We start from the raw sequence: 13,635 nt of genomic DNA, 5'->3' as shown, positions 1-13,635 counted from the left end.
GTGTTTCCGTTAAGCAACCTGACCCTTTTTTAAATTTCCTCTTCTTTTTTTTTTTAAGATTTTTACTTACTTATTTGACAGACAGATAGAGATCACAAGTAGATAGCGCATCAGGCAGAGACAGAGGAGGAAGCAGGCTCCCTGCTGAGCAGAGAGTCCAATGCGGGGCTCGACCCCAGGACCCTGGGGTCACGACCTGAGCCGAAGGCAGAGGCTTAACCCACTGAGCCACCCAGGCACCCTAGCAACCTGACCCTTTTAAGACCCACACTGATCACAATGTGATTATGCTAGTGAGAAGATGGGAATTATAAAAATATTTGTGGCCTCATTAGGGAACACACAGCTAAAGTTGTCGGGTGGGTGTGTCCTCTCTCTCTGGTCTGGGACTGTGAGTGAGCCACCAGGTGTGGTGGTTGGTGCCCCGTCTGCTCATTCTGTGTCACGGCACACACCTGCTTTGTTTTCACCTCTCCGTTTAGCCCCGCCAGAAAACGTCTTGTCTCTTTATTGGCCGAATGTCCCCTTTAGAATATAAGTGCCACGAGAGGGGAGCCTTCTCCCCGGCCACGTCCCCACTGTCTGGCACATGGGGGACGCTGCATAAACGTTGGTTCCATGAGTACATGTATGATATCCTCATTTATGTGAGATCAGGTGCACACACCAACGCAATGGAATTTCGTGATAAGAAATAGTGCGTGATGGTTCCCAGGGAAGCAGCTCGTAGGGCAGAAGCACAGAGCCCTCCACCAGGGCTCCCGTCCCTGCTCAGCTGCTCTTTGCACAGTAACCTTGAGCCAAATGTCGCTCTTCCCCAAGGCTCGGTTTCCCTATGGGTAACATGGGGGAGAGACAGATGGGCAGATCACCGGGGTCCCCATGACTCTGTCATCCTATGGATTCATGGCGGTGATACTGGGCTGGGTTTTCAGAGATGAGTGTGTACGTAGAAAGGGGAAGATGTTCTCCATCTCCAACTGCTCATCTCTCTAGAGGGTGGCATTAGGAGGGGAAAATCTGTTCCAGAGACCACCACAAGGTTCAGAAGGATTTATGTAGAAAGATCTCATTTTTGCAAAAGTCAGTAATCATGTTACTACAGAGAGAAAAGGTTGGGGAATACACACCACACTGTGGACAGTGTTGACTCTCCAAGGCAGAGCATTTTAGGGGTATTTCACGTCTCACGCTTTGGATTTTTATAGTGCTCAAATTTTGTTTTGTGCATTTCATTTGTAATCAGTTTTTTTTTACAAGATAAAAAATTAACCTTTACATTGAATTGGTTTTTTAATTTTTTAGTTTTTATTTGTTTAAAGATTTTATTTATTTTTGCACGAGAGAAAGTGCACAGGTGCCTGTAAGTGGACAGGGGAGCAGAGGGAGAAGCAGACTCCCCACCGAGAGGGGACCCTGATGTCATCTCTCTTCAAGACCCTGGGATCATGATCTGAGCCAAAGGCAGATGCTTAAAGACTGAGCCACCCAGGTGCCCACTGAAATCGTTTTTTTTTTTTTTTTAAGATTTTATTTATTTATTTGACAGACAGAGATCACAAGTAGGTAGGAGGCGGGGGAACAGGCTCCCCGATGAGCAGAGAGCCCAATGTGGGGCTCGATCCCAGGACCCTGGGATCATGACCTGAGCCGAAGGCAGAGGCTTTAACCCACTGAGCCACCCAGATGCCCCTGAGTGTGGTTTTTTAAAGGATTTATTAATGTATTTATTTGAGAGAGAGAGAGAGAGAGACTGTGCGTGTGCTCAGTGCGAGGGGTGGGGCAGAGGGAGATGGAGAGAGACTCTGAAGCAGACTCCCCACTAAGCAAGGAGCCCGATGTGGGGCTCCATCTCATGACCCTGAGATCATGACCCTGAGATCGTGACCTGAGCCAAAATCAGAGGTCACATGCCTAACCAACTGAGCCACTCAGGCGCCCCTACATTTAATTGTTTTGAATTTTATTATACATGCTCCTTCTTCCTTTCTTTATAGAAAGTTCTGTTTTGTTTTTTGGATGAGCCAAGATAATTAGTTGTAGTAATTCTCCCAGGAGCATTTGAAATATGCAGGATTCACTTGTCTTTAAGCTGAATGCCCCTAGACAACGACAGGACCTTGAGTTGACCTTATCATGTACAAAAGGATATATGTAACATATTTAAGTTAGAAGACATGATCAACTGGGAAGTTGCTGCCCAGTTTAGGAGTTACAATGTTACTGATTATGTGTCTTTCTCTGTCCCATCACCTGGGTCCAACCAGAGGAAACCACTATCCTAAATTGTATTTAACAGTCCTTTCTATTACTATTTCCCTTAAAAATTTTTTTTTAAAGATTTTATTTAGCAGTGCCTGGGTGGCTCAGTCAGTTAAGCATGCTCCGGGCTGCTTATGCTCTCTCTTTCTCTAACTCTCTCTCTGTCAAATGAATTAATAAGATCTTACTTATTCATTTGACAGAGAGAGAGTGAGCCCAAGGAGGGGGAGCAGGAGGCAGAGGGAGACAGAGAAGTAGGCTCCCCACCAAGCAGGGAGACCGACATGGGGCTCGATACCAGGACCCCAGGATCATTTTCTGAGCTGAAGGCAGACGCTTAACTGACTGAGCCACTAGGTGTCCCACCCTTAAAAATTATTTTTGAGGGGCACCTGGTTGTCTGAGTCTGTAGAGTTTGAGACTCTTGATCTCAGAGTTGTGAGTTTGAGCTCCATGTTGAGTAGAGAAATTACTTTTAAAAAAGTTTTTTACGATAGGGATACCTGGGTGGCTCAGTGGGTTAAAGCCTCTGCCTTCAGCTCAGGTCATGATCCCAGGGTCATGGGATTGAGCCCCACATTGGACTCTCTGCTCAGCTGGGAGCCCGCTTCCCCTCTCTCTCTCTCTGCCTGCCTCTCTGCCTACTTGTGATCACTGTCTGTCAAATAAATAAATAAAATCTTTTTTAAAAAAGTTTTTTACGATAAATACATATATCCTTAGTCAATATAATTGTGAAAATTCATCAAGCTGTATACCTGTAATTTGTCTACTTTTCTAAACATGTATCTGTATGCATGAACATCAGTGAAAAGTTAACAAAAAATGCACAGGTGTTTGGGCAGTTCCACTTTAAGACCAGAGTTGGAGGGACCCCGCCCTGGGTTCTGCTTTAGAAGACCCTGCTCGGTAAGGGGTCCACACGGCCAAAAGGCTGTGGCCACCCCCCCGCCGCAAAGCATAGCCTTATTCCTTCACAGTACTCCAGGTACCTTAATTGTTTTTGTATTTTTTAAAAGATTTTATTTATTTATTTATTTATTTATTTATTTATTTATTTATTTAAAAAAGATTTTATTTATTTATTTGTCATAGAGAGAGAAGCGAGAGCAAGCACAGGCAGACAGAGTGGCAGGCAGAGGCAGAGGGAGAAGGAGAAGCAGGCTCCCTGCCAAGCAAGGAGCCCGATGTGGGACTCGATCCCAGGACGCTGGGATCATGACCTGAGCCGAAGGCAGCTGCTTAACCAACTGAGCCACCCAGGCGTCCCTATTTATTTATTTTTAATTAATTAATTAATTAATTATTTTTTGAGACAGAGAGAGAGAGAGCCTGGCATGCAGTGGTTCCCAGGGCCCCGAGATCATGACCTGAGCGAAAGGAGCTTAACTTAAGCCACCCAAGTGCCCCTCCAGGTACCCAAATTCTTATTGGTATATTTGTCAAGATGGAACCATAGAAAAATATTTCTTTTAACAGTTTGTTAGCTTGATTGGTAGTTGTTAAGGATTTTAGACCTCTGTGAATCTTGGCTAGTACTCTTTTTTTTTTTTTTAAGTAAACTCAACACTTCTCCTAACATGGGGCTCAAATTCATGACCCCAAGATCAAGAGTCACATGTTCTACCGACTGAGCCAGCCAGGCTATCCCCCTCCCCCCACCAACTGGTACTCTTGCTCTAGGCCCTGCAAATGTTAGGGCCAGTTAGAGCCACCCAAACTGGGTGAGGTTGTACCCAGAACCTACTCCCAGAGGGGATGGGGTACTAGGATTTTTACAAAGCTTCTGAGCTGGGTGGCTCAGTTGGTTAAGGGCCCGCATCGGGCTCCCTGCTTGGTGGGGAGCCTGCTTCCCCCTCTCCCTCTGCCCCTCCCCCTGCTTGTGTTTTTTCTCTCTCTCTCTCATAAATAAATAAAACCTTTTTTTTTAAAGAATGGTTTTATTTATTTATTTGACAGAGAGACAGCGAGAGAAGGAAAATAAGGAAGAGTGGGAGAGGGAGAAGCAGGCTTCCTGCTGAGCAAGGAGCCCGATGTGGGACTCGATCCCAGGACTCTGGGTCATGACTTGAGCCGAAAGCAGACACCTAATGACTGAGCCACCCAAGCACCCCCCCAAATAAATAAAATCCTAAAAAAAAAAAAAAATAGGAAGAAAGAAACCCTCTTTACTCTGAGCTCATAACAATCATCCCCTATTTTCCTGAAACTTTTAAAGTTTTGCTTTCATACTTAATATCTGGATGGATTTTCATATGTGCATAGTGAGATAAGCTCCGTTGCCTTTCCAATGGGCAGCAGAGGATCCCAGGACCATTCCCTGGCCAGTCCCTCCTTTGTGCCAGATGGCACTGCCTCCCATTCGTCATGGTGTGGGTCTGCCCTGGGACTCTTTCCTGATCTGTCCGGTAGGCTTCCTTCTCTGCAATTAATATTTATGACTGGTGTGATTTGATTCATTTTTCCATGAAAAACAACACTTACGAACCAATCCTACTACTCTTAGGGAAGACTCTGAAACTCATTCACCCACAACTGTGATTGCTAATGGTGTTAAAATGACACCACTCCCAACATGGTCCTGAATTTAACAGGCGTCACACTTCAAGCAAAAGGAGAGAAGCTCTCGCAAGTGACATTTCAGCTGAGCTAGCCATTGAGTGGGGTGCACTGGGGGAGGAGGCCAGCAGCGTCCAGGAGCCCCCGGACATCACGACATCCGCGAAGCAACCCCTGTTGGACCCATAGGCCAACCCTAGCATACGGGTAAACATTTCCACAGAACTGGGGCAGGGGGAGTTTGAGGAAATTTTCTTCCTTCTTAAGGGGACAGATTGGGATATTGGAGAGAGGAGGGTTAGAAGACTCTTTGGCTGGCCCCTGCCACTTATCTGGGCTTTCTGGCATCAGAGAAATCGGCATCCATACCTCGGCATTGACCCTGATCCTTTTTCCAGGGCCAAAGGAAGACAGAGTAAACTCTAATTAGAGTGTCAGGATTTTTTCAGATGAATGATGGTCTACATTAGTGAAAACAAAGCACTAGACTTTCTGGACCGTGAAGACTAGGGTTCGAGCACTGGCTCTGTCTGCCACCCTCAGAACTGAATTCAGGTCTCCCGTTTTCTCCTTTATAAAGTTAGGTAATGCTGCCTCCACCAAAAAGTTCTAATAAGGGGCGCCTGGCGGGCTCTAGTCTGAAGAACGTGTGACTCTTGATCTCGGGGTCCTGAGTTTGAGTCCCATGTTGGATGTAGAGATTACTTAAATAAATAAAACTTTGATACTTAAAAAAAAAATTCTAATGAGCTGAAGTCTTGGAAAAGGCCTTGTAAGCCACACAGCTCCTGCCAAGTGTTAGCTGGATGGATAAGATGCTCGTCTAGCCCCTAATTCAAAGTCAACCGGAACAGTTCCGCTCACAGCCTCCCCGAAGGGAGAGAAAAAAAGAGGTATTTGAGTTGACATTTTGTAACTCACTTACCCTAAATAACACAGGGCAAGAGCTGAATCACAGCACATGAATTATAGCCTGGACATAAAATTGTTGGAAACATTCCCCAACATTTTTAGCCAAAACATTGTTCATTCCTCAATGTTCTCCCTCTTCTGCGTCCCACACCCAGCCAAGGACTGACTCAGCCTTAAGGGAGAAGTAGCTTGAATTCAACAACACTGTATTTAATATCTTTTTTAAAAAGTATATTTATTTATTTTAAGTAAGCGCCACACCCAACGTGGGGCTTGAACTCATGACCCTGAGATCAAGAGTTGAGCGCTCTTCCGACCGAACCTGCCAGGTGTCCCGTATATAGCATTTTCCTATAGTCCTACATTGAGCCAGAATGCTTCAGGTAAGGAGAGCCCCAGCACTAGCGGTCCTCAGGAGACCAAAGCAGAAGTCAGAGATGTCATAAAGTGATTCAGCATTAGCGAGAGGATGTACCAAGGGATTAACAGCAAGATTCCTTCTAGCTCTGAAGTTAGATGCGGAAAAGTGCATGAGTATGTGTAGATAAAAGGCCCACGGGAGTGACAATGAAGTAATGACTCTGAGACCTCCGAGACCAGTGCGGACTGGAGAGCGATGCATTCCTGGAGGTGAATCTTGACTCACAAGCGTAGGACTGGGAAGGGAGAAAGGGAGGAGAGAAGACAGTTGGGGAAGAGGCACCGACCATGTTAGCCACGGCTGGAATCCAATCCAACCACCACTTAACTTAGCACATCTCCAAGGCAGATACAAACATAAATAGGAATTTCAGTCCTGAAGAAATCCTGAAATACCTCTTGGTGTCAGTCACATGACTACTTCTTCAAGCTGAAACCGGTTGGTTCTGTGGCAACGCGGTGGGTGGTTGTCTGTTTCAGGGCAGCGATCCACTGGAAGAAGGTGGAACCCTGACCCAAGGATGGCACATTGGCATCGGGACAGGAGTGGGCTTCTGGGCTCATTCCTCCATTTGTTCCTCCAGCCCTCACAACCCTTTTGCGATCCATTACCCACATAACAACCACTTCCATTTCGGGGTACCTGGCAGGCTCAGTTGGTAGAGCGTGAGACGCCTGACCGCTGGGTGGAGAGTTTGAGCCCCACTTGAACTGGGGTAGTGTTTACTTTGAGAAAAAGGGGAGGGCACCTGGGTGGTTCAGTCAGTTAAATATATGCCTTCTGCTCAGATCATGATCTCGGGGTCCTGGGATTGAGCTCCATGTCGGGCTCTCTGCTCAGCGGGAGAGCCTGCTTCTCCCTCTCCCATTCCCCCACTTGTGTTTGGGTTAGGAAGTACTTTCTGAGATCCGATGATGTGCAGGGAGCTCCCATGCACAGATCTCCAGGCAAAGCAGCAGAGGCAGAGGAAACAGCGGAGATAAAGCCAGGAGCCAGCAATAAGCATCGTGTATCTGAATGAGCACTGCAAGCAATGCTGGCTTTTTTTTTTTTTTTTAACCATGTGAAGCATGTGGGTTTAACCCAGCAAGGCACTCCCTTGGAGCTGACCATAGGATAGGCATGGCTTCAGAGGTCAGCCTACATGACCCGGGAAAACTCAAGTTGGAAGATTTGGACCAGCTGTCCCTGAAGGAAGGGTGGGTCCTTGGTCTGTAACTGCCAATCGACATGCACAGATTTTAGGGCAGCAACATTGCAGCCTAAGGGAAGGAGGAGTAGGGTTTGCTGGTCCATGGGAGGTGGCTAATCCGACCTGGCAAATTCTCCTTCCATTCTGGACATTGACGAGGCCCACGGGAACGCGGGCCCTGGCACGCTCGCATTCTCAGATGTGCGCGACCCGCGTGGGTGTCTTCAGCATCATCCCATGGCGAGGAAGAGGAAGGAAAAATGACCTGTGTCACAGTAAGCTACAAGCTAGGCTGAGACCCAGTTCTCCCGATGCCTGATCGAGCGCTCCTTCCTCAAACAAGATTGCCACATGGACCCCAAGATGCTGGGGTCAGAACTCTGAAAAGCCGATTGAGTGGGAAGAAGCCCACTCCTTTCTTCTCTCAGCCCACCTTTGCATTTTAAAGTAGAAATATGCCATTTCCATTTCCAGATGCAATTTCTGGGGGCTCTATTCCTCTCCAAATCTCTTCAGATTTCTCTCACATCCTCATTAATATTTACTGATGATAGGGGCGCCTGGGTGGCTCAGTGGGTTAAAGCCTCTGCCTTAGGCTCAGGTCATGATCTCAGGGTCCTGGGATGGAGCCCTGTGTCGGGCTCTCTGCTCAGTGGGGAGCCTGTGTCCCCTCCTCTCTCTCTGCCTGCCTCTCTGCCTACTTGTATCTCTCTGTCAAATGGTTGAATAAAATCTTAAAAAAAAAAATTACTAAAAAAAAAAAAATTACTGATGTCAAAGTTAAATGTATTATTTCGAATGTGAGAATATTGCATTTGCATGAGGATAAATCTTAAATCAATGACACAAGTAATTTTGGGGGAGCAGCAGTGTCCAAAGAAATGTAATGTGAACCATACATGTAATTAAAAATTCTCTAGTAGCCACGTTCAAAACATAAAAAGGGGGGCGCCTGGGTGGCTCAGTGGGTTAAAGCCTCTGTCTTCGGCTCAGGTCATGATCCCAGGGTCCTGGGATCGAGCCTCGCATTGGGTTCTTTGCTCAGTGGGGAGCCTGCTTCCCCCTCTCTCTCTGCCGGCCTCTCTGCCTACTTGTGATCTTTGTCAAATAAATAAATAAAATCTTAAAAAAAAATAATTAAAAAAACTGTGGAAGATTAAACTAGAAGGGCTCTCTGAGATTCTGTGGTCTAGAAGACAGCAAACTTCGGTCCTGGGCCAGACCAGGCTCACTGCCTGTGTTATTCGACAGCCTGGGAGCTGACAATGGTTCTTATATATTTACGTAGTTAAAAAATAACTGAAGAAAGAGTAATGCTTCATGATATGGGAATATTACATCGAATTCAAAATGCAGTGTAATAATAAAGTTTTATTGATACACCGTCACGCTCATCAGCTTCCATTTTGTCTGTGGCTGCTTTTGAGCTAAAATGGCAGGTGAGTGGCCACCCCAGAGAAGATGTGGCCCATCCAGTCCAACATGGTATGGTCCAGCCTTTTACAGAAGAAATTGGCTGACCCCTGGACGAGACCAGCAGCTCCTCTTCTGTTGATGGGGAATTGAGGCACAGAGAGAGAAAATGACCACCCGGAGATCACAGAGTCTGCCAAGGGCCAGATGGGAACCCTTTGGTTCCCCGTTAGGGCTCTTTTCAACTACTACCATATCAAAGCGCCTAAGAAGCATCTCGGTTTATCATGACAATGACCGCTGGGTCCTTGGTCCTTTTGTGCGTTTTTCTCTCAACGCTTTCTCACACACAGGCCTGATCTAGGCTTTAAGAATGAGCCCGCTGCATCTGCGACCTCAAGAGGGCAGCCCGGGCTAACCAAGGTCATTCCAAAGTGCACCGTCTCAGTCTCATCCGGGAGAACCAAAACCTCAAATCCAATCACTATATTGTCCTGTCCCTCAACCCCCACCCAAAAGAAAGAAAATGGGTCTGAAGGGCCTGAATTGGTTTTGATAACGATCTACTTACATATGATTAGAAATTTAAGAGAGTTTCCTTTTATTTTAAACCAGCTGCCGGAGGAGAATTCGAGCACAAGAAAAATCCCCACATCTGGCTAGAACAGAAGGCACAGGAAGGCAAAATCAGCAGCGAAAGAAAGGTAGGCATTTCAGAGCGAAACTCCCACACATTAAACACACACACACACACACACACACACACACTTTTCTGAGTATTGGGGGAACGTGGAGAGGAAATTAGTTCTCCCACAGCCCTGGAGACAGTTTTAAGTAGGTGAGTGGAGCTGTGCTAATGACCCAGATTTGTCCTCGTTCTGAGTGGGCTGGAGAAGAGGTTCCATCTCTTCATTTGAGGAAGGCTAGTCATAAAATGGGGCTAGTGAGGCTCGCAGCCTAGTATCAGGGAGGTATTTATGAAGTATAATTAATGTTTGCTGCAGGTTTGGGGATTCTGGGATTAAAAGGTGCCCTGTGCAACGTGCAAGATGGACGGGTATTACGTCGAGGGCAGATGCATTCCGTGGGTGTCACCACTGTTGTTTACTAAGGCAGAAGGGGACTAAGTAGGTTAAGCCCATGTGGCATAATCCTTCAACGTGACCCAGAACAGGAGACCTGTATAGGGAGGCTATCACATCAGATGATGTAGAGAAATTTCAAGGAGAATGCGCAAATCCCCAGAGGCGGAATGGTTCGCTTCCCAACACCTAATCATCATGCCTGGAGGAAATGTGGTGGGGCTAGCTGGAGAAACACAGATGGCTCTTCCAGCTTTACAAGGAAGGGGGTTCGGCTGCATTACTCAGCAAACGCATTTCCTCAACCTGAGCTTGACTTCTGAGAGCTTCTGAGAACTGAAGATTTTTTTCTAGATAATCCTACAAGGCCCGGTGCTGGGTAACAGCAGGAACTAGACTGGAAGTCTAATTAAGCATTCCCCGCATTACAATACTTAAAAACACTTGGGGGAATCCCAGAGAGTTCCTAATGTCTAATTCCTAGATTTAATCCTAAATTGCTCCATTGAATTGTCTTGTATATCCTTGGCTAATTATGTAATATTGAGTCACTGGCGATAATGATGAAAAATGGAAAATGGTGGCATGAGTCGTTTGACTTCTCCTTGTAGATACGTCATCAGAACCATAGATAAGGGCTTCTAGGAATAAAACCTTCCCGTAGGATGCCTGGCTGGCTTAGAGCACGTGGCTCTTGATCTCAGGATCATGCGTTTAACCCGTAGGTTGGGGGGTAGAGTTTACTTAACAAGAGAAAACAAAACAAAACACATCTTAGCATATGGGAAATTGCTTTCAAACTTCAACGGTCAAGTGTATTACTTACTCTAGTCCCTGGAATGCAAGTAAATGGAAATGCACTGAGTGGGATTTTTTTTTTCTTATTTATTCTTATCAGCTAAAACTTTGTCCAGATCAGTCCTATAATGTGTGGGAAGATCATATAGATTTATCAAGAAAATAAACAGTCTGGTGTACTTGAGGTGTGTTAAATTCTCAGCGGAAGGGCAGTTGGGTGGCTCAGTCGATTAAGAGTCAGACTCGATTTCTGCTTGGATCATGATCTTAGGGTTGTGAGATGGAGTCCTGTGTCGGACTCTGCTCAAAGCGAGTCTGCTCAGGATTCTCTCCCTCTCCCTCTGCCCCCCCCCAACCCCTGCCCCATACGCACGAGCTCGCTCTCTCTCTTTCTCAAATACATAAATATTTTTTTAAAAAAGAGAGAGAGAGAGTGAGAGAGGGAACACAATCAGGAGTAGTGGGAGAGGGAGAAGCAGCCTTCCCGCTGAGCAGGGAGCCTGATGTAGGGCTCAATCCCAGGACTTCAGGATCATGACCTGAACCAAAGGCAGATGCTTAACAACTGAGCCACCCAGGTGCCCCTAAATAAATAAAATCTTAAAAAAAAATAAAAAAGAAAGAAATTCTCAGGAAAAACATCAATATGGGGGCACCTGGGTGGCTCAGTTCTTAGGCATCTGCCTTCAGCTTGGGTCATGATCCTGGGGTCCTGAGATCAAGAGCTGCTTCAGGCTCCCTGCTCTGCTTCTCCGTCTCCCTCTGCTGCTCCCCATGCTTGTGCTGTCTCTCTCTGTGTCAAATAAATAAATAAAGTCTTTTTAAAAAATCAATATGTTTGAAGTTTTATTGTTACCTAGCAAAGTAAATCCACATCTCCAATACAGTATTTGCTTTGGATATTATAATCCACAAGAAAACAAAGCAAAAAAGGAAAGAAAAGGAGAGATAATATAATAGTTATGTGCTCAGTATTACAACTGTAGCTGGAGGGGTGCCTGGCTGGCTCAGGGGGAAGAGTGTGCAACTCTTGCTCTCAGGGTCATGAGGTGGTTTTGTTTGTTTGTTTTTGTTTTTTTAAGATGTATTTATCTGACACAGAGAAAGAGAGCACAAGCAGGAGGAGCGGCAGGTAGAGAGAGAGGGAAAATCAGGCTCCCCGCTGAGCCGAGAGCCTGACACAGGGCTCGATCCCAGGCTCCTGGGATCATGACCCAAGCCTAAGGCAGACGCTCAACCAACTGAGCCACCCAGGTGCCCCATCAGGGTTGTGAGTTCAAGTCCCATGTGGGGTGCCCCAATCACTTGAATAAAAATATGTAAGTAAATAAATGTAACTTGGAACTTAATTTATGACATTCATATAAAGGTAGCTGACTTACATGGTTTGTTGTTGGTGGTGGGGTTTTTTTTTGTTTTTTTACTTTGTCAGTTCTGTGATGTTATGTGGATTACAAGCCAAATCCTATTCTGTATTAATGTTGTGTCTGCCCTTGAGTTTTAAGTCAGTTGACAGACCCTGTAGGTTTTGATATAACCTGCTGAGGGAAAAAAAAAAAGTCCTAAGTAACAATGACTCTGTTTCCACATTTATATATTTCTCATTTAAGGAGTCAAACAAACAAACAAACAAACAAAAAACCTCTGTGGATTTTATCCTAACTCTCCCGAACAAAAACACATCCGATGTGAAGAGCTTTCCTCAGATGACAAAACATTTTCACATCCGTTCTCTCCTTTTATGGGATCTTCAAAACAGCCCTGTGGGATAGATGTGGCATGTGTGGTATGGATATTTGATAGATAGTTCCTGAAACCAATTTGGTGAATGTTTATTGGACAACTACTGTTTGCCAGGCACTATTTTAGGTAATGACCATTTGGTGGCATATAAACCACACCAAGATCCTGCCAAAAACGTTTAAGGGACATGCCCAAGAACACAGGAAGTAAATCCAAACCTTTCGGCTGGTGTACTCTGTCATCAGTCTCCTATTAAGTTGGGAAAATGTAGCGTGGATCACTTGTGTTTCCTGATGCTGTCTCAGCCTAAGTGGCATTTCCTGGACACACTCGTTCAACCATAGCTCGTGGCATTTGCATGCCTGTATCCTGGCTTCTGGTCTTCCACTGGGTGAACTATTTCTTTCTACCTAGCGATCTAGCTATCTATTGTTTTTGGACCAGAAGTAGGATTTATTGATGGGCATGAATAAGCGGGGGGCGATGCCGAGGTTCTCATGAGCTCAGGGCATGCCGTTTATTCAGAGGGGCCACCATTAGTGGTGTATTTGACTCCACGGCCACCCAGGATGGGCTTTTCAGCCACCATGTCTGTACATCCATTCACAATAAACCCAGTAAAACCCCATTTCTTGAAGATGTGGCTCTTCCTGCTGTGGCCAGGGAATTTGAACTTTGCCCTGGTTAGAGCCTCAATCACATGCCTCTTGGTAGCTCAGTCACTTGTTCTGCAGGTTGACACGGATGGACGTGATGACCTGGTGGATGTGGACCCTGATCACTGTGCCCTAAGGCTTTCCAAAGGCACCTGCTTTACTGTCTGGGGCCTGGACGGGGGAGAGCATGAGGTCAGACACGAATGTCCACTGTCTCCAAGGTCCCTTGAAGCAACTCATACAGGCAACAGGCTGCACATACTACCAAGGAGGGCACTGTTTGCAGCCATTGCACACTGGGCCCCATGGGGAAAGAGCACATTCGGCTTAATTGGCTGCAGACAGATGAACCATTTTATATGTCCATCCAAAGCCAGTTCCTTCCTGTATGCAGGCACTCATTCCTTCTCCCCTACTTAAGAACATAGATCCAGTCAAACTCTCCTGCCCACATCAATTGTCTATTGTATAAGCAGAGTTATAAAAAAAGTATAGTAGGAGTGCCTTGGTGGCTTAGTTGGTTAAGCATCTGACTCTTGGTTTTGGCCCAGGTCATGATCTCAGGGTCGTGGGTTCGAGCCCCATGTTGGGCTCTCT

The 13,635-nt window shown here is 46.0% G+C and overlaps 1 non-coding gene across 1 annotated transcript; it reads right to left on the bottom strand.

The window, feature by feature from the left end:
• Positions 1–13,246: 13,246 nt before the first annotated feature.
• On the bottom strand, positions 13,247–13,379 carry LOC116568383. Its single transcript, XR_004276590.1, has one exon. It is a non-coding gene; the product is annotated as a small nucleolar RNA SNORA70 (small nucleolar RNA).
• Positions 13,380–13,635: the final 256 nt, after the last annotated feature.

Source organism: Mustela erminea, chromosome 10 (genome assembly GCF_009829155.1).
Source record: "Mustela erminea isolate mMusErm1 chromosome 10, mMusErm1.Pri, whole genome shotgun sequence".
In the NCBI taxonomy this organism is placed as follows: domain Eukaryota; kingdom Metazoa; phylum Chordata; class Mammalia; order Carnivora; family Mustelidae; genus Mustela; species Mustela erminea.
This window is presented reverse-complemented; position numbering and strand designations above follow the sequence as displayed.